General features: G+C 40.6%; 1 pseudogene; it reads right to left on the bottom strand.

The window, feature by feature from the left end:
- Positions 1-7,042: 7,042 nt before the first annotated feature.
- On the bottom strand, positions 7,043-7,414 carry LOC101675638 (annotated as a pseudogene).
- Between the last annotated feature and the right edge of the window lie 3,397 nt (positions 7,415-10,811).

The raw sequence follows: 10,811 nt of genomic DNA on the forward strand, positions 1-10,811 counted from the left end.
TTGGCTTTTGGAGTTTTTTGGTGTTTGCCATCTAAAAAGTCATCAAGTGGTTGAGGAAACCAACCAATTCATTACAAGGGAACCAGACTGAAGAAAAGTAGATGGCAACCAAAGAAAAATGAGTACAAAGCCAACAGTTGATTTTATTGTATGTTTTAGCCAAATCATTAGCAAATTATAGCTAGATATTGGGCTCTCACCAAGAAGTGACTAGGGATGCAAAGGGCAACATTAAGACAGAGGCCATATGGGTGTCACAGTTAAGGGTTAACATGTACCTGTGAGCAGATTTTTTTAAAAAGGAAAGAATAACTAGCTAGGAAAACAAAGAGCAAGACATGCAAATGAAAGCATCATAACCTGTGGCTCTGGAAATCTGGATTTTATTTTGAGAGTCTTGGGTACAAGTTGCAGGAACAATTTACTCTGTTGTCTGCTTGATCTAGGTACAGGGCAGAAGCTGTCTCCTCCCTCCTGAAGATTGTCAGAATCCTCAATTTATAGCCTCCAGCTGGGATAGTCTTCCAGTGATATGGGGACAGCTTGGATCTTTTTATTTGAGAAACATAAATCCGAGAGCCAACCCTTTGGAATTTTATGGCAGTACTAGTCATTTCTTTTCTTTCTTTTAGTTTTTTTAAAGATTTTTATTCATTTATTTTTCAGAAAGAGAGATAGGACAAGCAGGGGGAGTGGCAGAAGGAGGGAGAAGCAGGCCCATTGAGCAAGAAGCCCGATGTGGGACTCAGTCCCAGGATTCGGGATCATGACCTGAGCCAAAGGCAGACATTTAACCGAATGAGCCAGTCAGGCATCCATATTTTGACAGATACAGATAATAAGGTTATTTTTATTGACATTTGAAGTCTATCTGTCTCCAATGTCTCTTTCAGAAAACCACTTTTTCAGGGTTTAAGTCATAGAAATGTTGTTTAGAAAGATGTTAAAGAGGGTGCCTGGGTGGCTCAGTGGATTAAGCCTCTGCCTTCAGCTCTGGTCATGATCCCAGGGTCCTGAGATCGAGCCCTGCATCGGGCTCTCTGCTCAGCAGGGAGCCTGCTTCCCTGCTCTCTCTGCCTGTCTCTGCCTACTTGTGATCTCTCTGTCAAATAAATAAATTAAATCTTAAAAAAAAAAAAAGATGTTGAAGAAAGGCTGCCCATACCTATTAATGCTAAAATTGGGTGTGTTACGTGACTTTTTGAATTTGGGGACAAATCTGCATGAAATAGAGCATAGTCTAGGATCAGAAGTGGTATCTCTAGAAGTGGGTCACCTTTTTACTTACTTATAAAGAGACAGTTGATGAACCCCAGGTGTTGATCTCATTGTCACTAAAACCGGTAGCAAGACCTTAGGCCATGGATGTTCCAGAGGTCTGAGAGTCTTGCTAATTTTAGTTTGGAGTTCCATTTGTATTTTTCAATTTTCCAAAGACTGGGGATGATGTGGATTGTAACGTATTCAGGTGGAAAGGCTTTGCAAAAGCTCTTTAAGTGGTACTCCCAGTAAAATGGGTATTCCTGAGAGAGAGATTATCAGAGAGATGGATTACAATTCCCAAAGTTGGGAACACAGAAACAAGGAATTTTTTTCAGAGCCATAACTCTCTGACAAGGAAAAGAATCTATACATCCTGAGGAAAAAAGCAAACAATAGTCATATATAAAATCATTATGGAAGATAGTATGAAATGCTTTTGCAGATGTTCAAAAAGGAACCTAAAGCTTGGGGTCCTTGTCCATGTCCCACCTATTATTTTTTCCTACAGTTCCTTAGTTGGCAGAAAAAAAATTTGTCCCGTGACATTTTTGCTCATAGTATCCACAAGTGTGTAAAATTAGAGGATCCTTTACCTGATTTTATTGACTAGGATGGAACTATCTAGTTGTTTTATCTATAAGACATTAACCTTATCCTGCTTTGTCCTAGAACTCTTTGAAAATGTTCGGCAATGTTGGAGATCCAGCAATGGAGCCAGTTCTCTTCCATGTCAAAAATCTTTTTCTGTCTCAAGGTCATTCACAGACATGAGGTGAGAGCTAAGATCGCATCTGTATCAGGATCTACTCTTGAATGCTGTCTAAAACTTTTGAAGATCTCTCCCTGGAGTTTTCAACAGACTCATCCTTTCTTTGCTTATAGGATCAACTTTAAGTCCAGTCTATCTTCTAACTTTCAGTATATGCTTCAAATGGTACCTAGAACTATCGTAACCCTTCTGCTTTCCTATGCAATTCATGGTCTTTCAGGACACTCTCAAGTTTACTCCAATCTGTCTTCTCCATCCAAATTTTTGTCTCTGAGATTCTGTGTCAGGAGTCTCCAAGACCACCTTTAAATTCCATCAGTTACTAGAAGGACCCATGAGACTCAAAAAAGCAGTTATAGTCATGTTTATAGTTTATCACAGCAAACAGACACAGATTAAAATCAGCAAAAGGGAAAAGTAAATGAGGCAAAGTCCAGGAGAAACCAGGCACGAAATTTCAAGTGTCCACTCCCAGTGGAGTCCCATGGGACACATTCCATTCTCCAAACAATGATGTATGAAAGCCTGTGTAAAGCATTACCAATCTGGGAAGCTCATCTTTGTGTGCAGTGCTTCCATTGGAGGTCATTGGAATTCTTTCTATTATGTCTGGGCTTTAGTAAATATTTAACAAATTCTTTTAGCTCAGTCTGATATCAGATCTTAAAACCAATCACGGAGATTTTTGCTCTGTTTTGAAAATGTTTAATGTTAAAAGGCAACTCGGCTTTAAGGCTTTCTTCTATCTCTGTCAATGACTTTTCTAGACAGTAAGGCCAGAACCAGAGAATTATCCTATAGTTCTCCTTTTTCTCAACCCCCATATCCAAGAAGTTATCAGGAACCGTTCCCATTTCCTGTACAATGTTGTTCTGTTTATGGAGTAGCTAAACACAGATATTGGAAGTAGAGAGGCATGTGTGTCTCTGTGTTAAGATAACATAATAAGGAGCTACCACACAAGAAGGAAGTAGTACATTGCTTAGCATGCATTTAAATAGGATTTATTGATTACACGAGATTTTTATAGAAATCTGTTTTTACAGAAGTGTCGGCTTCATTTTGTAAAGCAGACTGGTTCATAAAGGAGATCCAAAGGATGCTTGGGTGCCCTTTATGCCTTTTTCCTGAGGTTTTGTGTGTCTCTATTCATTGATGATAGCGAAGAGGAGAAATGCTGGCACATTTTATCATTATGCAAATAAATGAAATAGGCTCTCAATAACTTTCTTAAGATAAATCGCTAATTTCCATTTAAAAAGAAAAGACATAACTCCTTTATAGAATGACCTTTGTCTCAGGCTATTTTGCAAAAACAAGTATTTTCCGTAGTCCCTTTCTAGAACTAACATTTCTTCTGGTAAGCTTTGCAAAGGCAGCATTCATATGCACACAGAGAGAGAGAGAAAGAGAGAAAGACTGATGGATAATAGACAGATTAAAGCAATGGTGAAATACCTACAGGTTTTCTGTAATTCTGTGGTCATTAATAATATCCAATTGTAGATTGTAAACATTATGGAATTCAAGGTGGATTTTTTTTGTCATTCTGAATTTTCTCAGTGAGACTGCAGGGGGAAAAAAGCAGCCATATTGTGTGTAGATTGTGGCTTGAGCTTGGGGGATGTTATGGTGAAAGTTTGTGTCCCCCCAGAAATTCAGATGTGAAGCCCTAACCCTTAATATGACGGTACTTTGAGGTGCATCGTTTGAGTAGTCATTAAGTTTAGAATTGGTTATGGGAGAGGGACCCCCCCCCATATGGGATTAGTGACCTTGTAGGGAGCGAAAAAAGAGATCTCTTTTCATGTGCATACACTAAGGCAAAGCCATGTGAGCACACAGCAAGATGGCAGCCACCTGCAAAGTCAGGAAGAGAGCTCTCACCAGAACCCAACCCTACTGGCACCCTAGTCTTAGAATTCCATTCTCTAGAACTGTGAAGAAATAAATGGCTATTATTTAAGCCATCCAGTTTGTTGTATTTTGTTATGGTAGTCTGAGCTGAGCAAGACAGGGAAGAAGAAAATCTGTAAAAGTTTGTAAGTTTAAAAAGTGCTTCTGAAAAATTGGGGATCAGATGACACCAGAAAGATTAAATCAGCCATATCCAGAATGTGGGAAATTGTGCTCCAGAAATGATTTGGTATTGGGGTGCGTGGGTGGCTCAGTTGGTTAAGTGGCTGACTCTTGATTTTGGCTCAGGTCATGGTCACAGGGCCCTGAGATCAAGCCATGCATCAGGTTCTGTGCTCAGTGGGGAGTCTGCTTGAGGATTTTCTCTCTACCTCTCCCTCTGACTCTCCCCTGGCTCACTCTTTCTCTCTCTCTCCAAACTAAATAAATAAATCTCTTGGACAAAATAAATGGCCTGGTTTTCTCAACAAATAAGTGGCATAATAAAAGAATGTCAGGGGGAGGCACCTGGGTGGCTCAGTAGGTTAAGCCTCTGCTTTTGACTCAGGTCATGATCTCAGTGTCCTGGGATCGAGCCCCACATCAGGCTCTCTGCTCAGCTGCTTTCCCCTCTCTCTCTCTGCCTGCTGCTTTGCCTGCTTGCTCTCTCTTTCTCTGCCAAATAAATAAATAAAAACCTTTAAAATAAAACAAAATTTGTAATAAGTGGGAGAACTATCAGGGGTTTAAAGACATATCAACCCAATGCAGTGTATGAACCCTGATTAGATACTGAAACAAATAGACAAGTAAACAGTTGAGATAACTAGGGGAATTTGAACACAGTCTGAGCACTAGAATATGTTCTGGAATTACTGTTAATTGTGTTATTTGGAATAATGGTTTTGGTATTTCATGTTTAAAGAAATGGTAGGAAGATGATGGTAAGACAGGATGAAAGCAACTTGGCAAATGTTAGCAAGATGGGTGATGAGTACATAGAGATTCAGGTGTTTTTTTTTTTTTTCTTTTTGTCTTGTGCCAAATTTTCTATTGTAAAGATTTTTTTTTTTTTTTAAGCAGGAAAAAGTGGGTTGCCTGGGTGGCTCAGTCAGTGTCTGCCTTCGGCTCAGGCCATGATCCCAGGGTCCTGGGACTGAGGAGTCTCCTTCAATGGGAAGCCTTCTTTTCCCTCTCCCTCTGCTGCTTCCCCTGCTCATGTTTTCTCTCACTCTCTCTCTCTTAAATAAATAAATAAAATCTTTAAAGAAAAAAAAATAAAATAAAGCAGGAAAAAAGTGATCTTTCTATTTGAAAAAGTTGGGAATCACTCTTGGAAATGATGCAAATAACCAGTTCATATTCAGGGACAGTGAAATTATATATAAAGTTATATATATATTTACCATTTTTCTTAACTGAGCTGGACGTGGTACGTCTGTTAAATCACTTGTGAGGCCCTAATTAACGAGCACTCAGCACATGCGCTCCTCTGCGGCATCTCTAATTAAAGCTTGCTGTCCTTGACACCACCCTCAGGCCAGCAGCTTACACCTGAGCAGTACCCTCAGCTGCCTCAGCTTAAGCTGTGGTACCCTGAGAGCCCTTTAAATAGAACTGAGCCAGAATGCACGGAAATGCCCAGCAGCTCCCTCCCACCACTTCCAACCCTTAATAGACTCCCGCTTGCCACTGCAGTCTTGTCGCTCAATCCTTCAGGATTGCTCTCTCCGGGCCCAGCCCAACCTTTGGTCTGGCTTCTGGCCTCTGTTATCTTACTGTGTCTCAGCTCTGACAGGTACTTTCAACTTTGGATCCTCCTGCCTCTGGCAAAAAAACAGCACAGCTGCCACTCTGGGTTTTCCGAAGGTATGTCTTTCCTTGTCTCTGGTCGCCCTATCCCTCTACTGGAATGTTCCCCCTCCCCCTTTCTAAGTGACCAACACAGCTTCCAGAAACCTATCTAATATTTCCTCTTCCCATTTCAAAGCTGAGTTGGGTTTCTCCATCCCATATTCCTGTGATGCCATATTCTGTTATAATCTTCTTCTTCTTTTTTTTTTTTAATCTGAGTATGTTTATTGTGCCCACACTAAAAAGTGTTTCCCTTTTAAGTTTTTGGTCGAAATGATAAAAAACAAGACACATCTCGGCATGTATAGTAAAACCTATTAAAATAAACAAACAAACAAGTATGTCTCTGAAGTGGGATTCCTTGTAATTTTTACTTTTTCTCCCCACCTTCCTACATATGAATCTATTATAATGAATATATATTACATTTATATCAATAGAAAAAAAAAAAAACAATTTACAGGCAGCTGGGTGGCTCAGTTGGTTAAGCAACTGCCTTCGGCTCAGGTCATGATCCCAGAGTACCGGGATCGAGTCCCACATCAGGCTCTCTGCTCAGTGGGGAGTCTGCTTCTCTCTCTATCCTTCTCCCCTCTCATTCTCTCTTTCATTCTCTCTCTCTCAAAAGAATAAATAAAATCTTAAAAAAAAAAATTTCCAAAACGTTCAACTGTAGTAACCACAGTCTCAGTAGTAATCCCTTAGTATCGGAGTTCTCGTTGTCCAAGCTCAAGACAAAGAGATCTGGTTAAATTATTTGTTCAATCTCCCACTATCCAGATTCCTACATTTTGTTTCTCTAAACTCAAGAACCAAATAGAGTTAGTGGTGGAATACTTATAATTATTTTTTCTATTAGTCTCATTCCTGCCTCCATTTTTTATCGTTTTTTTTTCTTTTTCCTTCTCATATACTAATTTGTATATATATATATATATATATATATATATATATATATGTAGCTGATATACTTATTGAAAGAATAAATATATCTCTGTGACTTCATTTAAATTCCTTTCGGAACAAGACAGATTATAAATAAAACATATATGTCTGCCTCCTATAGAAAAATATAACTTTGATAGGAAACTCAACTCGAGTAGGTGTACTTTAGGGACAATGATAATACCCACATGATAATCTTCTTCTATGGGAACAAAACATTGCAACTAGGATGGACAAAGGCTCTAAGAACCCCAAATCCCTCACCACCCAAGGGAGAAGATGATAATTGTTGAGTTCCCTAGGAGGAAAAAAAAATCAAGAGTCTTCCTTCTCCAGGAACCTGCAGTTGGTACAGGTATTGAAGATTGTGTGCCCCTCACTGGCTGAGCACATCTGTCTGGTGTGCTAGGCCATTCCTTTGTGAGCACATCGAGAGCAGCGCCTCTCAACCACGGGTCCCTGGAACTCGAACCCTTCCTCCACTGACACAGGCACGGCTGTCCCCAGTTTGTTGAACATGACACAGGTGTTCACGACCTTCCCCTTAAAGTCTTGCATGGGGATACGGAAGCCACAGCAAACACAGGTGACCGTGTCCTGTGCCCCAGGCAGTGGCAGGAGGGAGCCACAATCCGGACACAAGTCCAGGTCCGACTGGAACCTGGAGCTGGACTATGCGTGGTCCATGACGTACCGGGTGCAGAAGCACCGAAAGCAGCCCCTCTGCTAGACTGAGCGAGTGGCCCCAGCTCAAGCCCCCCTCCCTGCACACATGGTGCTCACTGTCCAGACCTGCTGGCCTAATCATCTTCTTAGGTGTCCGTCCCTCCTACTCAACTTTGATCTCCTTCTCATCCTTAGCATCCAGCCAAGCACATAGTAGGAAGTACCTGACATGTGTTTGTTGGGTGGGTGGATGGATGGATGGATGAAAAGCTGCCTGAGTCCAAGAGGCCCAAGAGACTTATATATCTAGGTATCTCAAACCAGGAGAGGAGAATCCAACCCTGTTCTGTTCTATTTGATCACATCCTCTCTGTTAAACACCCAGGCCCATTACACAGACTTACCTTCAATGGGAAATATTCTGGAACTACTCATTGTCACTCTGCTATAACTAAACATATTTGAATAATGATAATGGTGTTGATGAAAATAACTACTACAATAACAGTCACATCCTTTCATATAGCATTTTGTATTTTACATAATTTTAATGTGAATTATCTTCTTTAATGTTATAGGCTTTATAAATGTCTGTTTAATTTAAATAAGTGGGAAGTTATTCTGTCTTCATGGAGGTGGAATCATCAGAGGCCCAGGAGGATTAAAGCAAGTGGCCCGGTTTATACTAGAAATCATGATTTATGACTCCTTATTTTGGTTTTATTTCAATGGAATCACACCAAGTTGTCAAATCAGGGATAATCAGCTTTCTGTCACTGAATATGAATTGGTTATTTGCATCGTTTCTATGAAAGTGGTTCCCAACTTTTTCAAATCAAAAGATCATTTTTTCCTGCTTTAAAAAAAAAATATCTTCACAATGGAAAATTTGGCACAAAACAAAATAGAGGGGGAAAAAAATTAAAAAACCTGAATCCCTATGTACTCATCACCCGGCTTGCTAACATTTGCCAAGCTGGTTTCATCTGCCTACCCATCCTCCTGCCATTTTTTTAACATGATTAAAATACCAAAACCATTATCCCAACTAACACGATTCCAGAATATAATCTAGTGCTCAGACTGTGCTTAAATTTCCCCAGTTAGCTCCGCAATAAATATATTTATTTACATTTTTATTTATTTATACCTATATTTATATATAATAAAGTTCAGATGCCCCTTCACTGCCTCTTCAAGTCAAAAATCCATGCGCTCTTGGCCGTGGGAGTGGAGAGTGAAGGTGCCCTTCTCGCCTTGCAGCTGCAGAGCACGCAAAGCCTCCTTTGACATTTGGATCCGGCAGATGGGCCCACGGAGCGCTCTGACGCCGCCAGCTCTCACCTCCCAGCTCCCAGCTGACTCACGCATTTCTCATCTCCATTCCCATAACGGAGGATAAACCTCAGTGTCTTTACCTTCCCCAGGAAAGGAGGTTGAGATTCAGGGTGTCATGACAGAAATCTTTTCTCCGCTATTTCGGTGGAGCTAGGGGTCTGGGCATCGTGCAGAAAACTGGGACATGAGGAAACCCTGTGAAGTCTGTGCTTCTCAAACCAGAATCCCAGGATGGCTCGTTGTGGGACTTTTTCTGGTATATACTCAGTATTCCTCAAAATCTCCACATGATTGCTTTCTTAAAATCATAAGCTTAAAAAATAATGAAATTGCTGGAGTCATCTCCCAAGCAGCGCAGTGAGATTCGGTGCTCATGTTTACCCTTGTGCCGACAGAAGGCCGAATTTTTCCAGCTACTCTCTGCAAGCACAACTTTGCCAAGTCATTTTAATCAAAACAATTGCCGGAAGAACAGAGTCACCGTATCTACTCTCCCACAATAGTGTGTTCCATCTCTGTTTAATTTATCTGCTTTAAAAAAAAAATAATCTGCAACACTAAATTATTCTTCAAGTAAATAAGATACTTCTAAAGGATTTTCTTAACTAGAATCTCATTAAAACTGCCATTGGAGATCGGCGGGCTGACCATTTGATCAATTCTGAGATCTGAGTGTCCTGAAATAGCAAACACAGACCTGAATTTATTTACTCATACCATTTAAACCACTGTGCTATAGTGTATTCTTATCTTCTTACTATTATTTTTTTAATTTATTTATTTTAGAGAGAGAGAGAGAGAGAGAGAGAGAACATGAATGGGATGGGCAGAGGGAGAGGGAGAGAGAATCTGAGCAGGCTCCCCACTGAGCCTAACTTGGGGCTCGATCTCATGACCCTGAGATCATGACCTGAGTGGAAACCAAGTCCAGCACTTAACTGACTGCATTGCCAGTAATGACAAGGGTGTCATTACTGCTGCTGCTGCTACTACTAGTACTACTGCTACTATTAATTACTGAAGTCAAAATAAAGAAGTAAATTCAACATAGAAGTGACTGTGGGCTGCAAGTTTCTATTTGTAAGTCCAACAGGTTGCCTCCAGGAAGCCCCACCAGCTGTCAGCGTGGGGTAGTGGGTCCACGGGCTTCGGAGTTGGTCCGCACAGCTCTGTGCTCGGCCATTGCCCAACGGGGTGCCTTCTCTAACTCTGCTCCTTCAACTAGGAAATGGGAATAATAATGATAAGACCTGTTAAAATTGGGTTGTTTTAAGAACCAATGAGTCAATAAATGTAAAGGCTTTTGACCAGTGTCTAACACATAGAAAGAGGTATAAAAAAATCAGTTATGAAATTGTTATGGTTTTAGTGAGATATGGGTAACTTCTTCACACCAAGGGGGGGGCACTTGCATGATTACCCATGATGCCCTTTGTGTGCCCTCACTGCCTTTGGAGCTGCATGCCAGAACCAGGGGCCCTCATGGAGGAGGTGGCCTATGTAAACTTCAGGAGCGGTATTCAAAGGTGGTCCTTGGAACCCAAGGGCTAACCCTGAGTTCCATGACACGTTTTGGGATTCACAAGTGTTTTGACTCACGGTTTTAATACAGAGTTTTCAACTGTAGTGACTCAACACAATCTCAAATATGCCCAAAGAGAACTTTGATATTGCAGAACCAGCCAACAGGTTACCTTCATTCCACCTCCTGAACTTGTTCATGCAGACCCTGGAGAGCATCTACTGCCAGATCTGGGGCAATATTTGAAAGTCTTGTAAATGAGTCATTGATTATGAAGTTTGTCGCCCTACACTGATCTTTCTAAGATTCAAACATGCACAAATAAAAATGCAAAAAGTAAAAAAAAAAAAAAAAAAAAAAAGAAATGTATGTATACTCCAATAAGTAATGAGCTACCAGGAGAGGTTGGTTTGTATATTCATTCATTCCACAAACATTGATTTTATGCCTCCTAGTTGGTAGGCTCTTCTGAGGCACTTGTAATATAGCTATGAACAAGTTTCAGGCACATTTACTCAGCCTGGATGGAGCTGTAATTAATATGAAATAACAAGTAAA

The sequence above is a fragment of the Mustela putorius genome, unplaced genomic scaffold (assembly GCF_011764305.1).
Source record: "Mustela putorius furo isolate JIRA1106 unplaced genomic scaffold, ASM1176430v1.1 tig00003942_pilon_pilon_pilon, whole genome shotgun sequence".
Taxonomy (NCBI): Eukaryota; Metazoa; Chordata; class Mammalia; order Carnivora; family Mustelidae; genus Mustela; species Mustela putorius.